The following is a 13,823-nucleotide window of genomic DNA, read 5'->3' as shown; positions in this document are numbered from 1 at the left end:
GCTCTTGTGTAATCATTGAAATTATGTTCTATACATAAATATTGATATATTCTTTTTTACTCAAAGTGCCAAAGGCTACTGTTTTTAATAATGGCTTATCAAATTATATTACGTTAGAGAGCAGAAGTGTAATAATATATACATTGGAACTCAGACCTCTGCATGTATATTTGATAAGGAGCCTTTTGTAAAATTACTCTTTGTTTACATTCCACTGGTACCTTAATTTAAAATTAATCAAATAAATTGACAGGTGACATCTTCTTAGTGTTCTGATTTTCTTACTTGCTAACAGGCACGAATTTCTTTGTTAGGCTGTGCTTTACTGAGAAAAGAAAATACTTAAAAATAAAATATGTTTTTAAATGAGAATTCTCTATATAAAGTATTGTGTTTAATAAAATGTTATGCCATGTTTTCAAATGGAAAATAATTTGTAAATTGCTATAAATGTATTTTGTTAAATAAGTACAGATCAATGCTACTGTGTGAGTTTATTGTGCTAACATCATGAAATAAAGATAAAATTCCTCATTGATGTTTGTTTGTCTGTGGTGAAGCAAAGTCTCATTCCTCCCAAACTGTTTTTCACTATTAGGTATCTCATGATGTGTAAAAGTGGTCATTGGTGAGAAACCTCAAGACCTTGTGCAGTATAAGAATTTGTAAGCAACAGTGTCCAAACAAACTTTTCTCTAGCCAAAAACCTTTTACAAAAAACCCCAAATGAATTGGGAACTTCAAGCCATGTGAGGATGTACCTGGTCAATTATTCTGCAGCACCAGCTGCATTTGTAAGCCCCTGATGCCCCTAAATCATCTTGCTGGTGTTGGGTAGGCCTGCCAGACATGGCAAGGCCAGCCTTGGATTTGTGAATGAGAACAGGGCAGATGTCAGAGGCAAACCTGAGAGAAGCAGCCTTACCTAGATGGCACACAAGGTAGTGTGGTAAGCAAACAGCAAAGACCCTCCTGTCTAGAAACACCCTGAAATGGCAGCAGGGGGGCCCAGGTGCCTGGAGTAGAAGGCACAGCTGCAGCTGAGGCTTGCACTGACACTGCCAATGGCTTAATAAGGACCACCCTGCAATGCATGGCAGCATAGCAAACACTCTGAGAAGCTTTCCCAAGTGTGCCTGGGCCTTTGTGCAGGCTGCCCCTTTGCACTTGTGTGTCCTTGGAGCAGGTGACCTGCTGTGGCTGGGGGCACTGGGCAGCTGCTGTCCCTGCTGACTCCAGCCAGGCAGCACAGAGCTGAGTGGCGACAACAATGTCACACATGTGCTGTGCTCCATGCCAAGGCACACGGGATGGACCGACATCGCCTCAAGCTGTGGTGCAAATCTGGGTCACTCGGCAATCCCCATGCCATGATTTTCATGACAAGTTAAGATGGGAGCCCTCAAGCAAGAAAGAAATCAAAAAACAGTATGTTGTCTCTCAAAAAAGACAAGTGTCTGCACAGTTGTGATACTGTTCTCTCTCTGGTGACAGAAGGCACTTTCTTCTTGTGGCTGGGGCTGAGGAACGTCCTGCCTGCACAGCATCAGTAGCCAGTTTCAGGAGAGGCCTCTCAGATGCTGCTGTGGCAGTGCATTGTATGCCTTGAGTGAGGCTGTGTGAAGCATAAGGGCTGTGACCCAAGGTTATGGTGTTCCATCCTCTGGGACATGTGTTGGCAGTGTGGAAAAGCTACAGACAGTGATGGCTGGTATGGCTGGGAGAGACCCTGTGAAGGATACAAGAGAGAAAGACTAGGGTAGGACTGCTGAAAGCTGACATGTGATGCAAATCTGATGAGTTCTCCCCTGGGATTGGCCCCTATGAATTAGTTCAAACTTTTAAAGGTCACATTTAAAACACTTTAAACATCTGAATTTAAGCTAAAAACAAAGTCCCACTCTGAAGGGTATCTTTGATGTAGAGATTATAAAACTTCATCTAAAATGAAGATGACAAACCTTGTCACATTCTCTTAGACCATTCTGGCTACATCAAGAGTGTCACTGATTTAAGAGAGCCACTCACCGTGATCAAGATTGATGACTAAATGTGATCATGCAAAGGGGTTTGCAAAGGTATGATTGATTAAACTGAAACTTAAAACTATTTTGTGCTGGACTTCAGAGGCCTTGATATATGAAGTCGCATAAGACAAGACTGTACCAGAATCTGTTTGGTACAGATTTTTGAAGACGGTTTGTGTGATGTATCAGTGCACACCTAATTTGGCAAGAACATTTTAAAGGCATTAGAACCCTTGTTCATAAAGTTATTAATTAAATCTTTCCACAAACCTTAAAGCACAGAATGTATCAACCATGGGATAAAACTTCCAAGTGTCTCTATACATTCAAAGAAAAGTAAGGGAACTCCAGCTGCATATATGTGCATAAAAACACACACAACCCAAAGTTAACATGTTCAAGCCAGGGTTTAGAAGGAGAAAGCTAAACCTTCAATATAAATCAAGGAACAAATTGTGGCAAGGTTGCAAATACTCTCTCTAAATTTTTTCTGCTTTGCCTGCAGTAATCTCTTCAGACATTCCAAATATGCATATAGACATCATTTAATTATATCTCCCATATATGAAATCTGTGATTTTGCCATAAAGGATAAACAAATTCACATTCAATGGCTTTATCAGCATAATCCTGTTTAAAACAAACAAACAAACAAACACAAAAAAAACCCAACACCCTAAAAATTTATCCATAACTCAAATGAGTCTTCTCAGTCCTAGAAAGCATGTCTCATATTCAAGTGGGAAAAAAAATATTAACCCCCCTCCAAACCTCTCCTTCCTTCAAAGGTCAGGTGCCATTCAGCTTTTTCATACTCTGTTACTTTTCCAGTGCTGCTCAGGAAGAAATGGGAGTCATGGGGATTTGTGGATCTGTCAAATCTCTGCAGCTACTAAATGATGCTTAGGGAAAAGCTCTGCTCTCTCACCAAATCGTTCAGAGGAGACTGGAGCATATCTGAGTGCAATGTGATCCTGTCTCTGCTCTGCTTCAAACAGAGTTTGTGGATCATGTCTGTTCCTACCCCATGCCAGGGCCAGAAGACTATCTCTGCTATGTGAATAACATCACACAACTGGGAGCAATAGCTTTGCTCATTTTCACCTGTGAACTATCCAACATCCTATATCTCCCAACACCAATTATGAACCAGCCTGGCAGGGAACAGTTGCAGGCTTTGGCCACTTCTAGACTTTAGTTTCCTGAGAACTACTATGGGTATGATGACAAATCATGCCTTGGTTTACTACCAAAGAATGAGCAGAAAAACTGAAGAGGAGCATGCAGTTTAAATGATCATGACAGCTTCACATAGCACTTCCTGGCTGGTAACACAAAACAAATGTGCTGTGAGCTCTGTAAGCCTAACAGATTGCAGATTTCTCTAACCTGCTAAACCAAGGCCGACAGCTGGAAGAGGTTTCTTTATATGCTTTTATTTTTAATTAGAGTTCTCCATTCAGCAACTTACTTTATGATGCAGGTGGAAGAATTCAGATATAAGTTTAAAAGCCCCAAAACTTATACCTTACCCAAGAAAAAAAAGTGAGTCAGGAGAAGTTGAAGATGTTATACAAAATGGAAGTGTAAGCAGCACTGAAAGAAAAAAAAAAATTTTAAATTTGCATGTGATTTTATCAAGCAGTGTAGGCAGATAATTAGTACAATCAGTGCTTTCTTAATTCATCTTCAGTTATTCATCAAATAAATGAAGACTGGGTCGCTGCAACACAATTAATTTCCTCCATACTTAAGATACAAAATGTGCCTACTTTACAAAGCCCTGAGCTCTTGTCGTTGAGAAAGAACATATTACCAGTGAAGTTCACTGAGTGGATTTGTAGCAAGGCTGGTGAGTTGGGCAGTATCAGTTGTTTGCCACTAAGCCATGTCAGACTGTACAAACAGTCTGTTGTTATAAAGGAAAGCATGTAGAGAGACACAGCAAGAGATCTGCTGCCATAGAAACGGATGTAGCTGCTAGATGTGCTGCATCATTGCTACACTGAGCAAAAACCATGGATCAGCAGTATACCACAGACTTGCTTTGTTCAATCAGAATTTAAAATCTGAAACAGATAAATGATCAGTTATTACTTATAGTATAGTGTAGCTGTGCATACTTTCTATCAGGACTAGTGGAAACTTGAGATGAAAAACTAAAAAATTAAGGAATACATATCATTCAGATGCTTTAATATGATGTTCCCAGCACTTTCTATTCTCAGAAAAATGAAAAAAGCTATAGCACCTGGTCGTTTGTTTCTCATCCACACATTGCTCCTGTAGCAGTTAAAGAGTACTTTACTTTTGCAGTGTTTATTCCTATTTGCTAGGAAATGAAATTGAAATTCCATATTTCTAATCCATCTCTCCAAGTACCAGTTGATGATACTTTCTTGTACATAAGGAATCCAGCTGTCAGAACTATAGACTACAAGGGTGTCCATTCCAATTTTTATTGCACCCTGTCCTGTCCTTGTAGAGACAACCAATATGTTTCACCTACAATGCAACTGCTTTGTATGGAATCAATGAACATTTTTAACAAGTAAAAATAAGCCACTGTCTAAATCACTGCAGAAACTTTAGGGTTTACTTTTAGAAAAAATTATAATGACAACAGTTCAAGGCTGAAATATGATTTCTCTGTAGCTAGTATCTCATTATTCATAATTCTCTCGAAAAGTGCAAATGTATTTCTGCTTTTAAATTATAGCAACATGGAGCTTTGGATTGTCCAGAGAGAGTTTAGCACTGATAAACTGCTGATAAATTGAATTCTGAGTCCACCCTGATTCCCACTTCTTAAAAGATAGGACTACATAAAACAAAGTAGTTGTATAATCAATTGCAGGCAGACACGTAATATATTTTATGTTTATTATATTTAGGGCACAAGGATGACATTTGGTACATGCCATAATCTCCTGCAACTGTATTAATCTTTACTGAGTGCTGCCAGTTCCTGGTAGAATTCTGATGTTATCATTTAAATAGGAAAAAATTTGTATGTTGTAAAATTATTCAGTTTTTCTCTCTTTTGTAAGACAAAAATAAAATGCTCCATTTAAATGCACTCCTACATGGTTTTCACAGCATAATGATACTCTGTGGCAAGCTTGCACACTAATGCTGCTTTCTACTAAAAAGTATGAATTGACCTTATGTAAACTACAGTAATTGTTTCCTGTATTAATGAAAAGATCCTTCATTTTTCCAGAAGAGGAAATTAAATTTGATTAAGATGCTATGAATCCAGAAGTTCAGATATTTGCAATACTTACATGTCTCTGGTACCAATACCACAGAACAACCTAGGCAAGGAGAAGCTTCTGGATATGAACATCACAGATCTATCACTTAAGCATAAAAGTGTTGAAAGTACTTTATGTCTTTTTAGCATATACTTTCCAAATACATATTTTTAGATGTTTTGCTGAGCATCTAGTTGATTATATTGTCTCTACACTGAACATAAAGTTCAAATCTCTGTCTTCTACTACCAAGTGCCTGAGAGGAATCTTAAGAAGAAAATACTTTAATTCAGGTTGGCCTTATTTTTACTCCTTGAAAGTGCCTGGTATATATCAGAGTAATGAGTGCATATTAAGATGATGAGACAAAAGGACAGAAGATTTGTATATTGTATGCTGTTTCTTTTCAAACTAATCTACATCACCTTAAACAAAAATTTAAAACCTAGTGGTTCTTGGGACAGTGAAGAGTCAGTTACAATAAACAAGATCCTTTAGCTATCATAGCAAATGTTAAAAACTTCTGGAACTCTGTGTGTTAGTTAACACACATAATCACTCAGTCTTTTCAGCATCCAACCCCAGAGGCTAATCCTGGCACCCAGGACCCCAGGGAGGGCTCTGATCACCCAACATGAACTGCTACACCACAGCCCATGGAGACACTGCCGGGTCCTACTGTGCTGGCAGCATGAACCACTGGAAGCATTGTGCCCCTTTGGCTACAGAAACAAAAGCTGACTAGCACACTCTTCTAGAAGGCTTCAAGGTACCTATTTTTATTGCTCTTCTTTCCTCCTCTCCCTTCTAAGAGAGAGGAAAAAGATTCTACAGGAGCAAAGTACAAATAAAGTGCAGTACCATCACATTTAGCTTTCAAAACAGGAATGTCTTCCAAAATAGATCAAATAATCAGCACTAACAAAACCATCAAATCAAGCAGTGGCTAATTATTAACCCACATCAACAAACAAAAACATCAGTATTTCAGCTCTCCCCTTAGTGGAAAAATTTAAAACTGTGAAATAAGAAATGTTCTAGCTGGAACCTTGCAGATGTCCTAACCCCATTTCTTACCAATCTGTCTTTCCTGCCTATCAAATCCAAATGACTGACAGGCAATTTGTATGAGCCTTTGTAATATGTAAGCTCCAGCAATTCTTTCTTTTAAAAGCCTTTCATTCCTGCTCACTGCAAGAGGTGAAAAAATGTGTCTATGTGAAGAAAACAAGCAAATTTGGCAGAAAGGAACCCACTAACTCCCATTAGCACTGCTCTTAGCTATGGCAGCTGGGATGGGCCAAAGGCCATAACTGGCAACTTTCTCATTATTTTTCTTCATCTCTCAAGAGATAGTGATGAGATGTTATTGGCCCAACTAACATCTAAATTTCATCAGACTATTTTAGATCAGATTAAGTCAAGATTGTTCAATGAAGATACAAAGCTAAAAAATTCTGAGAACGACACACTTTATGAAATGAATTGGTCATTTCTTCAAGGAAGAGGAAGGATTATTTCTCTCTCCCCTTTTCCCTAGCAACCATGAAAATTTTGGGTTCTTTTTAATTTATAGAAGAGCCTTGATTTCAGTATTGCCAGAAAATAGAAGCATCTGTTTGTAACCAAGGCATTTTCTGAATAGCACAGGACCTTTAGTTAAAGCTTTTTAGGCCTTATGTCTTATTATGGCAATTATTTCAGATAAAAGATTACAAAGCCTGAGGTATGGGAAGGCTTTCATCACACCAGAAGTGCTCATATTATTATCCATCCCTAGGAGAGAACTTGCTTGACAAATACTATAAATAGGAGCCTGTATAAGAGGATAAATAATTATTCATCTGTTGATAAATTCTGACAGATCCTCTTTCCTATGTAGCTTGAGTAAAAGACATAATCAGAAAGTCCTTGATCTGTTAATGGGCTAATAGCACTCTAAATCCAAACTACCTTGAAAAACACTGAGAGCTTTAAAACACAATTTTACATTTTTTCCTTTTTCAGTGAAGTAGTATCATGGAACATCATATTGACATTGTATTCAAGAGTGTTGTAGTTTTCTTGTGGGGGTTTTATAATTTTTCACTCAATTAATGTTTAGCAGGGTTATTTTTATTCCCTGTAAATTCAGCCTAAATTCTCAAGCAGTGTTTTTTGTCAGGGTGGTTGGCCAATGTCTCAGATAGGGTTAAAATGAATACACATTAATTACTTAAAGCAAGTAATATTTAAGGAAAAAGAAAAAAACAAACCCCTGAAATCTCCAACTATAATCCCATTACAAAATCATTGCTGGAGACTCCAAACCAAGAATGTCAGCCAGCCACATTCCTTGCAGAGATTGAAATTTCTAGTCACTCAGGTGACTATACAAGTACATGTCATTAAACAGAACCTAGAAGTAGAAACAGATACTATCTCCATGGTTTCTTTACTTCTGTCCAGGTAATTTGCAGAGAGAGGAGGTGACTAGTACTGAAGAGAAATGAGAGAAGTATTCCTCCTTTTTTGCCAGACCAATTATTTTATAATCACTGTGCTGCTGAGAGTTTGGGGCCTGCTGTGGTAGTAGATCTGAAAATCAGAATAACACATCTCTAGTGCACAAAGGGGTAATGATTTTCAAAAGATTTAAAAATGCATGAATGTCTAACAACCTGTACCCTGAAAATCTTCCACTGAATCCATGGGGGGAGGTAGCAGCAAAGTAATAACAATTTTAACCATGTAAGATGGTCACAATTTTTAGATATTTACAGACATTTTGTGGAGCAGACTAGGGTTTGGGGTTTTTACCATTTTGCCATGAAATGAAACATATAAAATAAAATTAAAATGAACCCTCCATGACAGATCTCTGAAGCATAATGATGCTAAAAATAAAACGTTACCAGGGAAACCACATGGAACTGAAATTAGCAATAGGGCCTGATCTAAAGCCCCTGAAATAAAATGAGAACAGGATCAAATTACACAGAAGAAAATAAATCAAAAGTAAAGCAGTCCTTCAACAGCAAAAGCATTATTCTGATAGTATTTCTGGTTATAAATCAAAACCAGTATAAGACTCCTAGTATGGCTTTTTTCAAAGGTCTGAATGTCCATACAGGGCTCTGTGTCTGTGTGTACAAGACTCTCAACATATACTGAGCACCAATAGGCTACAAGGGGATCCCAGCCTGCACTGCACTCATTTCCCCCTTAGCATAAGAACTCAGAATTAGTCAGCTTTACATAACTAAAATTTTGCTTCTTCTATCACTTATGTTGGCAACTCTTCTATCTTGTTTTTAAACTCCTCCGAGAGAAAGTTAAAAGGTGGAAAATTATTCAAGATATATTTCATTAAGAGTCTAGATACTCTAATTTCAGCAGACGCACGCATTCATGAGGAGCATAGAGTCACCTACTACAAAGTAAAAAAAACCTCCAAATTTCTCTATTTCTGAAAATGTTAGTCTACTGCTATAAAATGGCCAAATAGCTATTTTCAGACAGAAGACATTACTTCAGGACTAAATTATTTACTGAGAAGTACAATGACTCCAGACTTGACATCTCCATCCTACATTTTTTAATTTTATCACCCAACTCGAGCTTATTTCCTCACTTCACCCACAACTTCACAGTGGTATTGGTATAATGTATCTCTGCCACAATATCCATTCTTACCCAGTGATGGCAGGAAGGCTCCCCTCTTTGTATTATTGCTCTTCAACTACAGAAATCTTAATGTTTATGTCCCCTTCAAAAGACCAAAAGATTAATTCTCACCAAAGTAACTACATGGCAGCTGAGCACTGTTTTCTCTAAAATAATATTGATTGGTTTTTTTCTGAAATGAGATAATGTCACAATATAGGTGATAATCAGTGATTTTTTTTTAATGGCTATTGATTTTACTCATTTTTGGTTCTTGGTTCAGATTTCTATTTCCAACCCCAAGACAGCTCAATATTGTTGCTAATATTAATCAATTGTTCAGAGTTTCATTGTGAGCTAAAACTTTCAAGTTGATGCCCCAGAGTTCATGAACAAATTTGCAAACTCATGGATGGATACTTCACTGCAGAAAATTATAATGACTCTGTACAGTCCCCATTTATACAGGGAAACAAATATATATGTATAAAAGGCAATTTTACAGGTATTTGTAATCTATCCACATCAAATTAAATGAAGTTATTAAACATCATTGGCCTGTTTTTTCTTCTATACTTTCAACTTATTGCAGATGACTGCAGGGCATTTCCTTTGAGTGGTTAACTCCCATCTGTGCATCCTGATCCAGCACATACAAGTCACATAAAAATAGAGGGTCTTAGATTACTTTTATAAATATCAAGATCTTCCCCACAACAATGTATGTTTAAGACTGTAAAAACTATAGCCCCTTAAAATATTTTAAGAATACTGTAAGTCTACCTTCTCATTAGCTAATTGCAATGCAAACTTTGCTTTTTACTCGCTGTAACATGGGCTTTTCAGTAAACAATGCTACTGAACAATTTCAAAGTTTGAGGACCTGGCCTGGATTCAACCTCTCTAAGAGCAGGTCATAGAAGGAGGGCACATCAGACTGGGCTCCCAGTGGGGAGAGGGAAATAGATCATGACTTTTTTGGGAAATTCAAGCTGTTACACCTGGCTCGGGTTTATTTCTGCAGAATTAGGCAGAGTAGCAGATGACCTGCCTCAAATTCATAAACTCAGCCTTCAATTTTCAAGGGCATATAAGGATCTGCATTTGAAAGTAGTCATCTGATGTTTGGCTTCCTGACACCACTGCAAGCGACTGTGTTATATAAAAAACCTCAGAGGGATATAACTCAGTGATACCCAATGTTTAGCTTTTTCTGACAGACATACTGAATTTCCCAAACTTGTTATTGCAAGTGGGATCACAGCAACTGAAACAAAGTCCTTCATTGACTCATTTAGATTGGAAAGGACCTCTAAGTTTAAGTCCAACCATTAACCCCCCACTGCCAAAGCCACCACAAAACCATGTCTGTAAGTGCCACATCTATACATCTTTCAAATATTTCCAGGTGTGGTGACACAACCACTTCCCAAGGCAATTAGTTCTAAAGCCTGACAACCCCTTCAGTGAAGGAAGTTTTCCAAGTATCAGCTCTAAACCCCCTCTGGTGTAATTTGTCATCCTATCACTTGTTACTTGGGACAAGTGACTGACACCTACCTCTATTCAGGTACTTTTAGAGAGCAATAAGGTCTCCTATGAAGCTCCTTTTTCTCCAGCCTGAATAGCTGCAATTCCTTTAGCTGCTTCTCAGCAGATTTGTGCTCCAGACCCTTCCCCAGCCCTGCTGAACTTCTCTGGACACTCTCCATCACCTCAGTGCCTTTCTTGAAGTGATGGGCTCAAAATTGGACACAACAGTCAAGGTGTATGTTCACCAAAACCACTTACAGCAGCACAATCCCTGCCCTGGTTCTGCAGGCTACACTATGCCTGATACAAGCCAGGATGCCACTGGCCTTCTTGGCCACCTGGGCACGCTGCCAGTTGTTGTTACAGAGACTTCGTACCTCATGATGCTCCCAGATCTGGTGCCCAAACTGGGCAGCTGAACAACATAGGTCCATCACACTACCTCTCTTTTAATGAATTTCTGTCTTTTTAGTTGCATGCTGAACCCAGGGAAAGAGTGGCCTGGATGACAGACATCAAGGTCTGCCATTATCACAAGGAAAGTTAATGTCATCTTCCTATCAAGGCATGTTAAAAAAGAAAATGCACACCTTTGGTTTTGATGGTTTTTGAAATGTAAATGAGTAGAACAATGACACTTCTATGTCTTATTTATAAGACATAAACAGAATTAATCTTGAGAGTTATTCTGAAGCATTTTGTTGAAGTAGGCGGTCTACTATCATGTTATAGAACACAGAATAGCAACACTTACCTCAAAAAGTTTACTTGGAATGGCATCAGGATTTAAAATAGAAATCCTCTGGCTCAAATGATTCCATTAGCAGCTCATTGGTTACTTTAGTATGAACTGAGTTAGCTTCTCATGTGAAAACTTCTTTTTAGAAAAACAAATGGTCAGAGAATTGATTCAAAATATATACATTCCCAACTGTAGTTTAGAGTTTGTTTGCTAATTTTGTTTTTTTCTTAACTCATTTATTATTATTTTTAGATATTATTTTGTATATATTTCAAACCTGAACTCAATCTAAATGATTGAGCATCAAGCATCTTGCAGACTTTTACTGCACTAATGCAGCTGCTGAATATGTCAGTGAAGCTAAATGGCAGCAGCTGTCTAGATTCCACTCTGGAAAATGCTACTGGAAAGGTGGCTTATCAGAAAGAAAGAGAAAATCCCATGATATCCAGGTTTTATTCTCCAAATGATTTTTTAAAATCCTACAGTTCAGTATAGTGGCAAAAGAAGGCTTACTGAACCTGATAAAATCAGATTTCTGGTTGAGATCAAAGCAGAAGTACAGGGTTGGAGTAGCTTTGCCTCTGCCAATGAGCTCACTTGATGATGGAAATATCTCTTGTATGTTCACAAAATCTGAGGAAAAAGAGCTGATTTCTGAAAGACTGGACAGTTTGAGAAAGGCATTGATTGCTCATTGAGAAAATGAAAAAATTGTCTCTTTCTAGGCTGCATTGTAGCTGCAGCCTGGCTGGTGGCAGGACAGACAGATGGCTGCACATCCACCTGCAGATTGAAATAATTATATCACCAAGGATTTCTGAGTTACTAACAACAGCACAACACAAAAACAGCAAATAAAATGTACCCTCCTACAGTTGTACCCACACATTTTTATAGATGTTTTAACTGAAATGTAAGCCTGGCAATAAAGCACCCCCAGTGTTTGTGATTACCAGCTGGCTATTACCAGAGACGTGTATGACTCAACATTTCTGTAAATCCAGCATTCACCCCCACTCCTCAGCATTCTCTGTCTTGTAACTCAGTAAAACAAAGCCTATGAAATTCTATCTTTGCAATCAGCTATGGCTGATACACTCCACACACATCTAAAGTACCATACTCAGATTTCCTGACATCCATCAAGTTCTCTGAGACTAAATAATCTTGTGTGCTTGTGTATCTTGTAATCAGGACTGACTGGAGCTTCAAAGTGAAAATAAAAAGTGCTACAAGAACCAGTGGTAGAACGGCTTGATGGAGAAAAATATCTCAGGATATGAAAGACCAAGCAGAAATATCAACACAATGATGTAAGAAAAATCTCAACTGCTTAACAGTTTGCAGTTCAGAGGGTTCCCAAACAACATCTCTGTGTTAATACACAGACCTGTTCCAAAATGGGTTTAATGCAGCCATGTCAAAGGATTGTGATTTCCTAAACCAGAGCCATTTTCAACAAGTACCTTCCAAACCCTTCCAAAAACATCTACTCTGCAATTTTTTTATATTTTTTATGCAATTTCTTATCATCTACAGTTTGGTCATGGATAAAACTTTTCTTCTTCAAAGCACACAGCTCTGCTGCACTTCCATTTTTGCTATTCTGTTCTAAGAAATCTGCAGCTGCCACTATGAATACATTAAGGCTTCATAAAACAGCTGTCCTTAAATATCTCATCACACCTCTCCATAGACAAGTGTGGCATAAAGCCACATTGCTGTTTTTGTTCTTTTCATCCATGTCAGTTACAGAGTAGCAAATTCATACAGAGATTTTGTGATAAACCTGATGAATCTTGTTACTCTTGCAATAACTTCCACATCAAAATGCAATTGGAAAGCACCCAAAACAGGGAAACTAGAAACAAAAATTAGTAAAGCATATTATATTTCTGCATTGCTCCTAATGGTTAAAAATGCAGATTCCTTTAGGATTGCATCAAAATATTAACGTTAACTTCCTTTTTTTATTTCCAGATGAGACCTTGTTTACAGATTCTCCTGCAGAAAACATCTAAAAGGCAAGTTGGGAAACACAAAACACTAAAATGCCGAGTTTTATTTCTCATTTGAAGCAGCAACACAATATTAAAAGCAGATGAGTGCCTGAAAAATTAAGGATTTACAAGAAAATTACTTCAGCCAGTTACTGTTTAAAAGACAAAGAGTGATCAAAACATAAACTAGATTAAAAGCAAATATAATCTGTCCATTTCTGTGACTGCTAACATATAAAACTTACACAATTTGAAGAAACAGAGCAAGTTTTTCTAACAAACAAAGCAATTCTTTCTAAATCTTGTCTAGTATTTCCTTGAAAAATTAGACAGATTTTACAGGAATCCAATCAGTTCTATTATGAAAACATTAATGTGTCTGAAAATCTCAAACTATCCTAATTAGAAATTTATAGCACATGTCACTAGTTCTAAACATCCTTCTAAAATACACCAACTAATAATTTGATGTTCATGTCAATGTGTCAACAAAATTATACTTAGTAACAAAGAATAACACAGACTTCAACTGTGGGGGAGTGCATCTGAATCCTCCATGAGGAGGATGTGGGTATGACCACCACAGGCCTTATCCCACCCACACTGTAGGATGACC

The 13,823-nt window shown here is 37.7% G+C and overlaps 1 long non-coding RNA gene across 1 annotated transcript in view; it reads right to left on the bottom strand.

The window, feature by feature from the left end:
* LOC306805968 overlaps positions 1-13,310 on the bottom strand; it is a 37,694-nt gene extending 24,384 nt beyond the window's left edge. The window contains exons 1-2 of the long non-coding RNA XR_013775347.1: positions 13,169-13,310; positions 11,217-11,336 (exon numbers count right to left, since the gene is read on the bottom strand). This is a non-coding gene — a long non-coding RNA (uncharacterized lncRNA). The remainder of the gene's footprint in view (positions 1-11,216; positions 11,337-13,168) is intronic.
* Positions 13,311-13,823: the final 513 nt, after the last annotated feature.

This window comes from Erithacus rubecula, assembly GCF_903797595.1.
Source record: "Erithacus rubecula genome assembly, chromosome: 10".
NCBI classification, from domain to species: Eukaryota; Metazoa; Chordata; class Aves; order Passeriformes; family Muscicapidae; genus Erithacus; species Erithacus rubecula.
This window is presented reverse-complemented; position numbering and strand designations above follow the sequence as displayed.